This window comes from Cottoperca gobio, chromosome 9 (assembly GCF_900634415.1).
Source record: "Cottoperca gobio chromosome 9, fCotGob3.1, whole genome shotgun sequence".
In the NCBI taxonomy this organism is placed as follows: Eukaryota; Metazoa; Chordata; class Actinopteri; order Perciformes; family Bovichtidae; genus Cottoperca; species Cottoperca gobio.
In genome coordinates, this window is record NC_041363.1 from 23,261,177 (window position 1) to 23,273,676 (window position 12,500).

The window sequence follows — 12,500 nt, forward strand, 5'->3', positions numbered from 1 at the left end:
CAGATTGCCTCATTAATTTAGTTCCGGGTTTTAAATTATGATTTTGTTTTTGCATTTTTCAATGTTTTCCTGACAGTGGTGTCACCGCCCCCTCACATTTCAGCCAATCACAGACCCCCTACATCTCTTCTAGTTCCTGTTAGCTGAGCAACAACAACGCTAACGTTATAGTGAATAAAGTGTTTAGAGGCTGCTGCTGTAAATAAACCCAGTAAGATACGTTTTCTAAAACTTTTTAGCTTTCAAGCCTGACCTCCACACGACTACACATTCAGAGTAATAAACCAGGCTCAAACTTCAACTAGCTAGTTAGCCTGCTAGCTAGGTAGCATGAGCAGCCTTGTCAAGCTAAACAAATCAAACATGTTATTTTTTCTGTCTCTGTGTATTGAGCTTATTTACAGCATTTCATAATATTTAGTTGATTTTTATTTAATTATTTAATTATTTTACAATTGATTGTTTCATTTATATATTCCACACATGGTTTGGACTATTTATTTTTAAATAGTATGAACCCTTAAGCTAATGTGCAAGTGCAAAAAAGTGCAGGGCAGTTAACCTCTAGATGTATTCTTAATGAATAATGTAGGAGTAATATATTCTTCCTTTAATCTTGCTTTTTCTCTGGTTGGGACCCTGAGATTAAGCTATTGGACTAAATGTCCCATGATCCGTTGTGTCAAACCCTCCCTCACTTCCTGCAACCTGATATCACCTTTAGCACCTGGATGTAAAAACCCAGTTGATAAAGAATTATGGTTTACTTGTATTGATGCAGCAATAAAACATGTATTCTTATTAATTCTGCCAAAAGTAAAGATTATGGTAATGTATTTCACAACATGTATGTATGTATTGATAAATATCTATTGACAGGCTTCTTTTGATGAAATCCTTTCCTATAGTGGTTGCCAGTGTATAAACAGCATCGCTCACTTGCTGCAGGTGCTGATGGTCGTGTCCATTGATCTTCCGGATTTGCTCAGCCACTGAGATCTTCTCCATTTTGTTCTCCAGCTGACGTGTCCACTGACATTAGAAAAATAAGGAAAAAGTTACGGCATGTGGTCAATGAAGTGATAGGATAATAGAAGAGATGCTAAGATTCATCTAGCACGGTCTTTCTCAAAGAGTGGTCCGCGGACCACTGGTGGTCCGTGAGCGACCGCTAGTGGTCCGTTAGTATATTGGTAAAATGTCACATTTGAAATTAATATGTTATAAGTTTAAAGTGTTTCTCAAACTGTTTAGGAATGACTAGTATAGACTAGAGTGTAGCATAGAAGTAGCGTAGCTACGTTGGTTCGTTTTACGATCTTACATCACAAATGATCTGTGCAGTCAATTTGAGCCGCAGTCAGCTGGCAAGATGGATCATGGCTCAAGACAGGGTCAGTTAAAAGAAAATGAAATCAAAGATCTGACGCGACAGTGAAGGTGCATCGTCCTGATGCAGGTGATTCAGCAGCGACAACAAGTGATTGTGTGCGTTACTGAGTCCCAGGAGAGTGGTTCCCCGTCCAACCACCACCCGGCTGTAAGCTGTGAAACTCGGCTTGAACGCGAAAAGTTCAGCGCTAAAATGAAGAGGAAATATCACAGCGACTACATCAAATCGAGATTTTTTTTGGACTGGAGATGAAGAGGATCCCAATCCACACTGTGTTTTGTGCTACGAGTCGTTGGCGAACGAGGCTATGAAACCCGCCAAACTCAAGCGACATGTTGAGAGCAAACACAAGGATTACTTTGGGAAACCTTCAGGATCTTTTGAGAGAAAACGTGATGAATTTAAGAAACACATGACGAAGGCGACCTCACAGTTTGAATTTGAATTATTTTGCGTATCTCTCAGAAGCAAATGATGTGTAAAATCTATCAGCATTCACCGTGTAATTCGCATATGAACGAAATGCTTGTAGAATCCTTATTTGGGTGATTCTTCGGACCATTTTGGTCTGGAACCTTTTAGAAAAAATGTAATGTATTTAGAGAAATGTTTCAATATGTTTATATTTCTACATCCTGTGTATTAACACTTCCTGATAATGGCTATGCTGAATTTCTTCAAATAATATACAATTCTAGTGATTTTATTAAAACAATCAGAGGAAATCATCATTTCAATCATCAACCATCACACCACAAAAAGTTGTTTTAAAAGAAAAAGATTTAATATACCTTGTGTTTTCAAAAAATAGAGGATCACAGAAGCGGGAAAAGACACAAAGGCAGGAAGTTAAGTGACCTGGAATAAGAGGGAAAGGTGAGTTTCAAAACAAAACAGGAAGTGCAAAACGACAAAATAACATAACATAACATGACCTGAGAGATATTAAACACTGAACATGAAATAAACTATAACATAAATACATGACATAACATTAAACAATCTGACGGGACATGACACCAAAAGCCACTTTACTCCATTCAAATGATGCTAGCGGTCCCTGTACTTTCCTTCTCCGTTCCTCTGACCCCACGGGACAACTGGCAGAAAACGAGCTGTGATTTGACTTTTAATGCCTCTTCATGTTGTATTCTTTCATCACGGAAATACATTTGTTGCACGATAAATACATCAGTTTATTACTTGTTGTGGCTGGCAAAGTAAATAAATATTTGTCAGTCCATTCGCAACCCGAAAACCTTCTAGTCAAATGAGCTTCCATATTCTCGTATGTACGGAAGCCGAACGTGTAAACTAGCTTTGACTCGCTTTTTTCCAAATGTAGCTTTCCAAAAACGGTTATTATGACTGTAATAATTCATACAGGGTTTGGTTTTGGGGCTTAAAGCAAATATAAACATAAAAACAAAACTTTCAGCAGCATCAGATACATTGAGTAACTTGGATTTATTTAACATCAGGCTACTCCCTATTGGCCTTGGCTATTAAAACCAGTCAACCAGTTTGAGAGTAAATTCATTGTGATCCTGTGTTTAGGCTAGGCCTTTCTGTTTTATCTAGATATTATACTATGTTTGGAGGGTGCCTGGTGGACTCAGTGTGTGTGTGGGCCTTGTATGTTCAGAAATACAACTAAAAAACCTGATGTCGTGTATTGTGTAGGGCTTTATAGAACTTTGCAGCTGCTTTGGTTCAGTCTTTATATAAAGGGTCAAACTAACATGCTATTTTCTTACTTTCAACCACAAACTTTCAAAGTGCAAAACAGGAAATCATATACTCAACTCTCCAAATGAATCCACCTCAGATAAACACTGAGTTCAAATGCTTGTTCAGATTATTAAATATATTGAACATATGTTTGTGAATAAGTCTTATTATTTAACTCAGATGAGCAGAGATGGGGAAATGTTGCATTTCTTTCCAGTTTACTGTCGAATGTTATAATGTATTGATCTTCTGTGTATTGTGAATTGTGATTTACTGTTTATGCACCCGAAAGAACGAGATCACGGGTACAAGCGGCCAAAATGGGTTTTCTCAGACGGGTGGCTGGCGTCTCCCTTAGAGATAGGGTGAGAAGCTCAGCCATCCGTGAGAGACTCGGAGTAGAGCCGCTGCTCCTTTGTGTTGAAAGGAGCCAGTTGAGGTGGTTTGGGCATCTAATAAGGATGCCACCTCCCTAGTGAGGTGTTCCAGGCACGTCCAGCTGGGAGACCCGGGACTCGGTGGAGAGATTATATCTTCTCACTGGCCTGGGAACAGCTCGGGATCCTCCAGTCGGAGCTGGAGGATGTGGTCCGGAGAAGGGAAGTTTGGGGTTCCTTACTGGAGCTGCTGCCCCCGCGACCCGACCCTGGAAAAGCGGTAGACGATGGATGGATGCTTTTCAACATTAAATAATTACCTTTACTGTGTGTGTAATGATGAAATGTGGAAGTGTTTGAAATATTTACTGGATAAAAACACAATTTCTGTGTTAGATGCAAAGAAGAAAAATAATGCATTGTTCAAATATACACTTTATTGCAGTGTAAAGATAGACTACATTACATCTATACTTAATTCTGTGTAAGATACACATTTGCAATGTTGGAAAGCAAAACACTTTATTTTACAGTGATTTCCGGACTTTGACATTTGGTACAAATTAAATAAAGACACAATCCTTAACATTTGCTTTCACGTTTGTTTATTTCTTCTAAAATAACTGGTGATTATAAACCCAAAGAAATATTTCTTCTTTATTTACAGTTTTACTGAAAATCTATAGTCTCCATATTTATTGAACTGTATGCTTTCCTTTAAAATAAATAAATCTTACAAATGAGTTTATTTATAGGAAATGACTTGGGGGCAAGTAATACAAGTGATTAAAACTTTATTGATAATGTGTCAAAAATCAATCAATCATGAGTTCATTCATAAAAGTTTCCTGTTCTTATGACCTCATCAACCCCATATGACATCATCAAAGCCCATATGACCTCATCAAAGCCCATATGACCTCATCAAAGCCCATATGACCTCATAAAGAATGTTGGAATGCTCCTTCTAGAATATTTCCTTTAGGTGAAACCAGCAGAACTCAGTCATTATTATCAGAACCTCAATCTGTTCACATCGTTCGTGATATGATTGTTATCTCTGATTAAGGAAAACACTATCGAAGCATTTCAACTCACCTCTTGAGAGATTTCGATTAATTAATATCTTTCTCCGAATAAATTAAAGGTAAGTTACCAAACTCTTTTAACATTTTAACTTGTTGCAAACTTAATGTCTGAAGAAAGATTTGTTTTAAAACTTGAGACTGAACTGCTGAAAGCCTTGATTTGTCTCTCTCTGCTTCACTCTGTGCATTATTAATGTCTACTCATGCCTATTTATTGTAGTATTATATAGTGTAAAGTACCTTTGAGCTGTGTATTGTCTTGGTGTTGTATTTTAGATTTGTTTCAGTATAAGTTTAAATGAAGGCTTATTTATGAAAGAAGGTAAATGTGGATGTAAAGTGCATTTACTAGCTGACATTTATTCAAATGATATGTTGTTTATAGTCACTCGAGTCATTAATTGAACGCCTGGTGACTCCACGGTGACACTATACAGCTGAAGTATTAAGCAGGAGTGTGTGTCTGTGTCAATGTGTGTCAATAATGATTTCTTTCTACCATTTTCCAGTCATGTTGAGAAGAAGTCTACGCCTGCAGGAAGCAGGTTATTACACAGAGCAGGGAACTCCTACTGTTTGCTACAAGGAGGTCATCTGCAGGTGAGTTGCTGTAATGTTTGTGTGCACATGTTGTGTCCTGTATGCTGTGGAGTTAGCACCGTATACATCTGCACACAGATCAGTCTTTACTTACTTCTCTTGTGTCTTTTAGGGTTGTTCGGAGAAGGAAAGGTTGTGTGGACTCAATAGATCACCACGAGTCTATCGACAACCCACAACACACAAGTAACATTCAGAAATGGACAACTAGATATAATAGATATAGTGCTACTAGACCAATAAAGTTCATCAAATGGTTATTCCCCCTGCTCTGGTGGGCTTATCGTGAGTGACTTCTCGTACAAGTGAAAGTTTTCGTAAGATTCCTTGTCAATACAAATCATATGACTAAACGTTCTGCTTTGTGCCCCTCAGAATCGATACACTACGCAATGCTGTGTATGCAACTAAATGAAGTCCAGCGGGAGTTGCAGATATACAAACAGCAGATGAACCTTTTTGCTCCAGACACAATACCTAACTTTGCCTCAGAGTCTCAAGGTGAGCCATCTTCATCATCTGCTCTTTTGTGTAACTTACATAGAAGTAGATGTATAACTTTGCATTTGTGTCCTTGATTTGTGTGCATGCAGGAGCCAGGGTTTTACATCATTTATCGTCGGACACATATTGGCCACAGAAGGACATTGGCATAGTTTGGGATAAAATATTCTACCGGTGGTATTCACCCAAAGCACAGAGAAGAGTGATCCAGGTAGGAATCTGTAACTTCTGGTATTTAATATCAAATCAAATGGAGAAGAGTTGTAGTTTATGAACTGTGGAGATTCAAATATTGACCTTCCTCCCCTCAGGAACATTCACTATTGCAGCCAGGAAACTGCTGGGCCTTTTCAGGAGAGCAAGGACATTTATTCATCTCCCTTTCCCACCCCGTCTCCATCACTAAAGTTACACTGGGCCACATAGCAAAGAGCCAGTCCATCCACGGACACATCGCCAGTGCACCGAGGGAGTTTTCAGTCTACGTAAGCTGCACATTTTCCGTTATTACCCTGGATATGTCCTGCACACTTTTTGTTCTTCACACAGTGCATGACAAAAGCTTCAACTCACCTGTCTGTCTTTCTTCTGCAGGGACTCAGGACAGAAGACGAGGAGGGAACCTTTTTAGGAAAGCTAGTTTACGATCAAGACGGAGCAGCATTTCAGACTTTCGACCTGCCTGTGAGTACGATATGAGTGAGACTGTGTAGTTTTCATCAACATGCATTTTGTTAATCGGTCAAATTAAAAATGATTGTGAGGTTTACCAGATCACTGCACAACATATGGATTTGCATAGGACAATAAGTAGAGATTAGTTTGAACTCTTCTCCTGAGAATAAAACCTCTTCCTGCCATATTGTTGAACTGTATTATAGATAGAGGTGGAGCTGCTATTAAAACTAGATGTTAAACATGCAAACACCACGTAATCAACACAGATGCAAGGTGCATGAACATGTCTTCTGTTTCTCTAACATCGTATCCTTTTCTCTGTTGTCTCTGTTACAATGCCTGACTCTCTTTATTCATGAATCTCTCGTGTCTCTTACCAGAATCCTGACCAAGGAGCCTTCAGACATGTGATGCTACGGATCGACAACAACTGGGGAAACGTGGACTACACCTGCCTCTACAGCTTCAGGGTTCACGGTAATTAGTTGGTAAATCAATCTCAAAACATCTGAAGTAGGCTCAATGTGTTCTTGTGTATTATAAAATATTAGCATTCATATATGAATGATATTTGTAATAACAGGAAGTTAACATAATTGTTTTGTAATCAAGAGTTGTTTAATAATAATAATAATAATAATAATAATAATAATAATAATAAATTGAATTTATATAGCGCTTTTCAAGACCTCAAAGCCGCTTTACAATAGTAGGAGAAGTGGGGGAAGGGGTTAGGACGAGGGAAGAAAGGGAAAGAGAAAAGGAAAATAATAATAATAATACGGTGAACAGGGGGCTAGCAAATGATAGTTGAGAAGAGGTGCGTCTTGAGGCGGGACTGAAATATGGAGAGGGACGGTATCAGCAGAGGTGAGGAAGTCGTTGAGGACTTTGAGTAGTGCGGTTTCGTAGTTGGGGTTCCGGGAGGGGTCATTGAAGATGGTCGAGAGGTAAGCAGACTTGGCAGCGGTGAGGGAATCTTTGTAGGCGGTGAGGTGGAGTTTGTAAGCTTCTTGGTGGACTGTAAGGGGGGGGTGGGGGTTTAGCAGCTAGCGGTAGCCACCAGCCACTCGTTGGCTGAGTGAGGGCAGACAGTAGATCCCAGACGTGGAGGTAGTCACAGCAGAAAAAGGTTGAACAGTTGAAATGAAAGACAGGTCAACACCTGTCTTACATCTACATAATTTCTGTCAAATGTTGTATTTGTACTATGTTGTTTATCCTGTACACACGACATCTATTGCACGTCTGTCCGTCCTGGGAGAGGGATCCCTCCTCAGTTGCTCTCCCTGAGGTTTCTTCCATTTTTCCCCCTTTAATTTTGGGGTTTTAGGAAGTTTTTCCTTGTGCGATGCGAGGGTCTAAGGACAGAGGGTGTCGTAACCTGTACAGTCTGTAAAGCACACTGAGACAAATGTAGAATTTGCGATATTGGGCTATACAAATAAATTTGATTTGATTTGACTTGGAGCTTGCTGGGGTGCAAAAAATAATTTAAAAAGGTAGTAATTCAGACGGAGAAGCGGCGAACAAACAACGCCAGCGTCCTCTCCTCTCTGATGAGCGATGTCTAACGTAACAACTACACGTATGAATGTTATTTGTAAAAACAGGAAGTTAACATAATTGCTTTGTAATCAAGAGTGGTTTAGAATGTTTAGTCTATTTTTGTTATATTTTAGCTATATTTTGGCAGTTACAAATGTATTTGACATAATCCCAGATGTTTTGAGGTTGATTTATCATAGTGCAGTCTGGGGGTTCTAGGAGTTAACACTTCTGTTCTCACCATGGCTGTTTGGGTTTCCTCCGGGTGCTCCGGTTTCTCCCAATCAGTACATATTTGTACGCAGTTTTTTATAATAAATACAATTGGAACTATTTTTGTTCTGTGTGTGGTATTCAATAATAAATGCATTCATCATTCATACATCTTGCAAACACTTCTTGGGTTCAGAACACAAAGTTTATTTCAAAAGATAAAAATGTGTCGCAGAATTTCTGTGTTATCTTCAAACTGCACCTGATTTATTATATATTAAATATCAACAACATTACATTATATATTGTCTCCTTTTCCTATAAACATGATTAAGATTAAGATTCTTTCATTAACTGTGTTAATCTGCAATGCCAACGAACATTTAAGGTCTTCACGTGTTTCTAATGAAACATCCATCCTGGTGCTTCACATGAACAAATAGGATCATGACACATTCCTTAATCACCTTTTGAAATGAGAAGAAACTCTCTGGATTCAAGGTGTGAATCAAGCAAATATGGTACAAATAAAGTCTGTTTTCTGTCGACACTCAGAATTTATGCAAAAAAGTTAAAACAAAGTGAACGCTTATGCGCACACACGCACGGACACACACAACCACTCCAGACAATTGCAAAGCAGACGATGGCTCACCATGCAACTCCCATCCTGCAAACCAGCCTTTGATCACCTGCCGGAGCGCCCATTTCTCAATGCTAACAGCCTTCCCTGGAATCAGCGGCCAAATGTTATCACAGATACAGATTACAGCAGGTGAGCATTTTCCAACATATGAGAGGTAACAATTACATTGTTATAGATTTAAAGCCCTGATCCTGCTCCATAACAAGAAAGACAAAGCTGTACATTAGACGTTCATCCTACGGCCTTGTGATCAGCAAAGGCATTAAGCACATATAACTACACACATCCTCTAGCAGAGTCTCTGGCTCCATCTAGTGTCAGACTACATGTACTTCATGAGGAGACAAGAGCTACAGCTTTGTAAATCACTGGGTGCAACCAACTGTGTCTGCTCTTAATACTGGTGGACAGTGTCTGAAACGCTCCGTTTTAGCATGTTTATGCTAACATACGAGCAACGGTTAGCCGCGGCTAATTTAACATCAATCTTTTCATTAAAACAAACATTTAAATCTCATATTTTCTGACAAAACTCACCAAGGGTGTCTTTTAAGAGGCGATGCTCTTGGAAACTTGGCAAAGGTTCACATCAATTATTATTGTCCCAAATAATTCACACGCAGCTACCTCTACTAAGTTTTTTAGTTCTCTCCTTTTCTCCACTGTGTCTAACTGACTGACTGACTGACTGTAGGTGTGTGCGTACGTGTCGCTGCTCTTTGTAGATGATGTAGTCCTTATGGCATCATTGGTCTGTGACCTTCAACAGTCACTGGATCGGTTCGCGGCCGAGTGTGAAGCGGTTGGGATGAGGATCAGCACCTCCAAATGTGAGGCCATGGCTCTCAGCAGGAAACCGGTGGATTGCCTACTCCGGGTAGGGAATGAGCCCTTACCCCAAGGGAAGGAGTTCAAGTTCCTCAGGGTCTTGTTTGCGAGTGAGGGGACGATGGAGCGATTGGCAGGAGAATCGGAGCAGCGGGGGCGGTACTACAGTCGCTTTACTGCACCGTTGTGACGAAAAGAGAGCTGAGCCAGAAGGCAAAGCTCTCAATCTACCGGTCGATCTTCGTTCCTACCCTCACCTATGGTCATGAAGGCTGGGTCATGACCGAAAGAACGAGATTACGGGTACAAGCGGCCAAAATGGGTTTTCTCAGACGGGTGGCGTCTCCCTTAGAGATAGGGTGAGAAGCTCAGCTATCCGTGAGAGACTCAGAGTAGAGCCGCTGCTCCTTTACGTTGAAAGGAGCCAGTTGAGGTGGTTCGGGCATCTAGTAAGGATGCCACCTGGGCGCCTCCCTAGTGAGGTGTTCCAGGCACGTCTAGCTGGGAGGAGACCCCGGGGAAGACCTAGGACTCGGTGGAGAGATTATATCTCCTCACTGGCCTGGGAACGCCTCGGGATCCCCCAGTCGGAGCTGGAGGATGTGGCCCGGAGAAGGGAAGTTTGGGGTTCCTTACTGGAGCTGCTTCCCCCGCGACCCGACCCCGGATAAGCGGTAGACGATGGATGGATGAATGGATTGTAAAAAATAAATCACTGCATTTGACTCACACAGCCTCAGTCACTTACTCACCTCGTCCACTGTGTGTGTGCCTCTCTGTGACATAAGCTAAACATCTAGCTAGCTAGCTCATCATGTCTAAACTGTATACTCAAAAATACAGAAAAGAGTGGGAATTAAACCCTCAATTCAAAGGCTGGTTCAAGCCATTTGTCGGAAATGATACACGGTTATACTGCCTGTATTGTAAGGCTGATTTCTACGCCAAACTTTGTGATATAAAAAAGACACAACTCAAAACATACTCAAAAGGCAAAATCGTATAACAGTTCCACCCAATGCAAGCTGCCATTAATGAGTAAAAACATTGACTGCAAAAAAAAGAGTAGCAAAATTAAAAAACAAGAATCAACAAAAGAAAATGAATTTGTAGTTCTAAACATATTTAGGGTGTTTTAGTCGCTTTTTGTCTCTCCCGCAACGTTATTCCTCTCTCCTACAGTGTCCATTACAATGACATGCAAATGGAACATTATGCAATTTAGGTATTTAGCGACTTCTAGCGACTTTTAGGACAGCTAATAGCTACTTTCCTTACTGAGGAGTTGGAAACACTGGATCTCAAAGCACAACACTCGCTCAGCCTCTCTGTCCCACTGCCCCCTCACATAAAGTCACAGTTGCTGTTACGGCCACGGCCTTATTTATCTGCGGGGGATTACTTTGTGGATGCATGCACCTTGTGTCCCTAGTTAGAAGATTTGGATGTGTGACCGCCGCCTGGTTGATTGGCTGCGACACCTCCTCCTCCCAACTTGATGAAGACCGGCTGTGATTGGGGTGCACCTGTTCCGGCTCTCCAATCCGAGGCGCACTGGAGAGACTGGTGGATACAAATGCCAGGCCAGCTCGACAGTCGGGGCGGCTGGTGTTGTCAGCCGCATGCCTCGTACTACGTGTGTGTATGTACTAGAGTATCGTATCTTGTGGGTTGAAATTCTGTGTTCTGTATCCTAACTAGACTAGTGTTGGAACTAGATTGACCGTTGGCGTAACTTGATTAGAAGTTTGCAGCGTTTTCTGTTAGGCACGTTAGGGTGCCCCGACGCTGTTTTGTGTTCTTTTGTTGTCAAGTTTTCACCGAGTTTGTTTTGTTAGTTTGGCTTTTATGCCTTATTTGCTCTTATGTTAAGAGCCCTCGTTTTGTTCTTTGTGGTGTCGTTAAAAGCAATTGTTTGTCAAATTGTCCACCATATTTAATAAATATCTTATTTTACCATCAACATCTGGTGTATGTTACTCCCTTTTCCCTCGCCGAGCCGGAGTCGTAACAGTTGCAAACAAATCAGATTTCAAGTAGGACTATCTGCACACTGATCAGAGATGGATATATCCAGATCTAAGACTTGGGAAAATACTGTAGATTAGTAAACAGAAAAAGTACAGGATCCCACAGAATTGATTCATAAATATTTTATGTACAAAATATTGTTACAAGTATATTCAACATATGTCACATTAGAATAATGATAGCTACTTTACATACATTTGATCATCCTTCATATTTCAGAGTACATACGTGAAAAGATCACAATTCTAGTTGACTTTCTATACAATAAATACATGCTCTGGTCTTAGGCTTTTATTGTTGTTTATTTTTACAAACTTAGTTAGTTTTAAACAGTGCAAGAGTTCAGTTGGTACTACAGCTGTGGCCATTGTAAAATGACTTGTATATCCTACTGCAGACAAATGTTGGTTCGGTTTAAGACAGCAGAATCAAAGACAAAACTCTAAACTAGTTTACAGACTATCTCATCTAAATTCTACCAAACATATCCTCTTGAGTGTGGAGCCAAAGTGCAGCTAGTTTTGGCAAACGTGCAGTAAGAATTGGGAAATCTACAATGGCCACATGTGTCTGCAAACAGAAAACGTTAAGAGAGCTAGCTGAACATGGCTCACTGAACACTTGCGTTCCTTGGCACATAGTAAACATACAAGAGTTTGGATCAAGCCTAGTTAGACTTCCATCAATCGAACAACCTGCCTGCATGTTTTATGTTCCATCCAGGTCCAAGTTTTTAGTGCGTCTAATGCAAAAACACACATCAGATATTCATAAACATATGATTGGTACAGTTTGTGACTGTGCATGCATGGCAAGGCTGAACAACTTTAGTTCTCATCCTATTTAAAACGGCAAAACAGGCT

At 40.4% G+C, this 12,500-nt stretch overlaps 1 protein-coding gene across 2 annotated transcripts in view; it reads right to left on the reverse strand.

Moving 5' to 3' along the window:
• Positions 1-11,750: 11,750 nt before the first annotated feature.
• Positions 11,751-12,500, reverse strand: part of LOC115013496 (protein unc-13 homolog B-like) — a 72,962-nt gene continuing 72,212 nt past the window's right edge. For both annotated transcript variants that reach the window (XM_029439842.1, XM_029439841.1), the window contains one exon: positions 11,751-12,500. This exon is cut by the window's right edge and continues 1,877 nt beyond it. The gene's annotated coding sequence lies outside the window, so the exon portion shown is untranslated.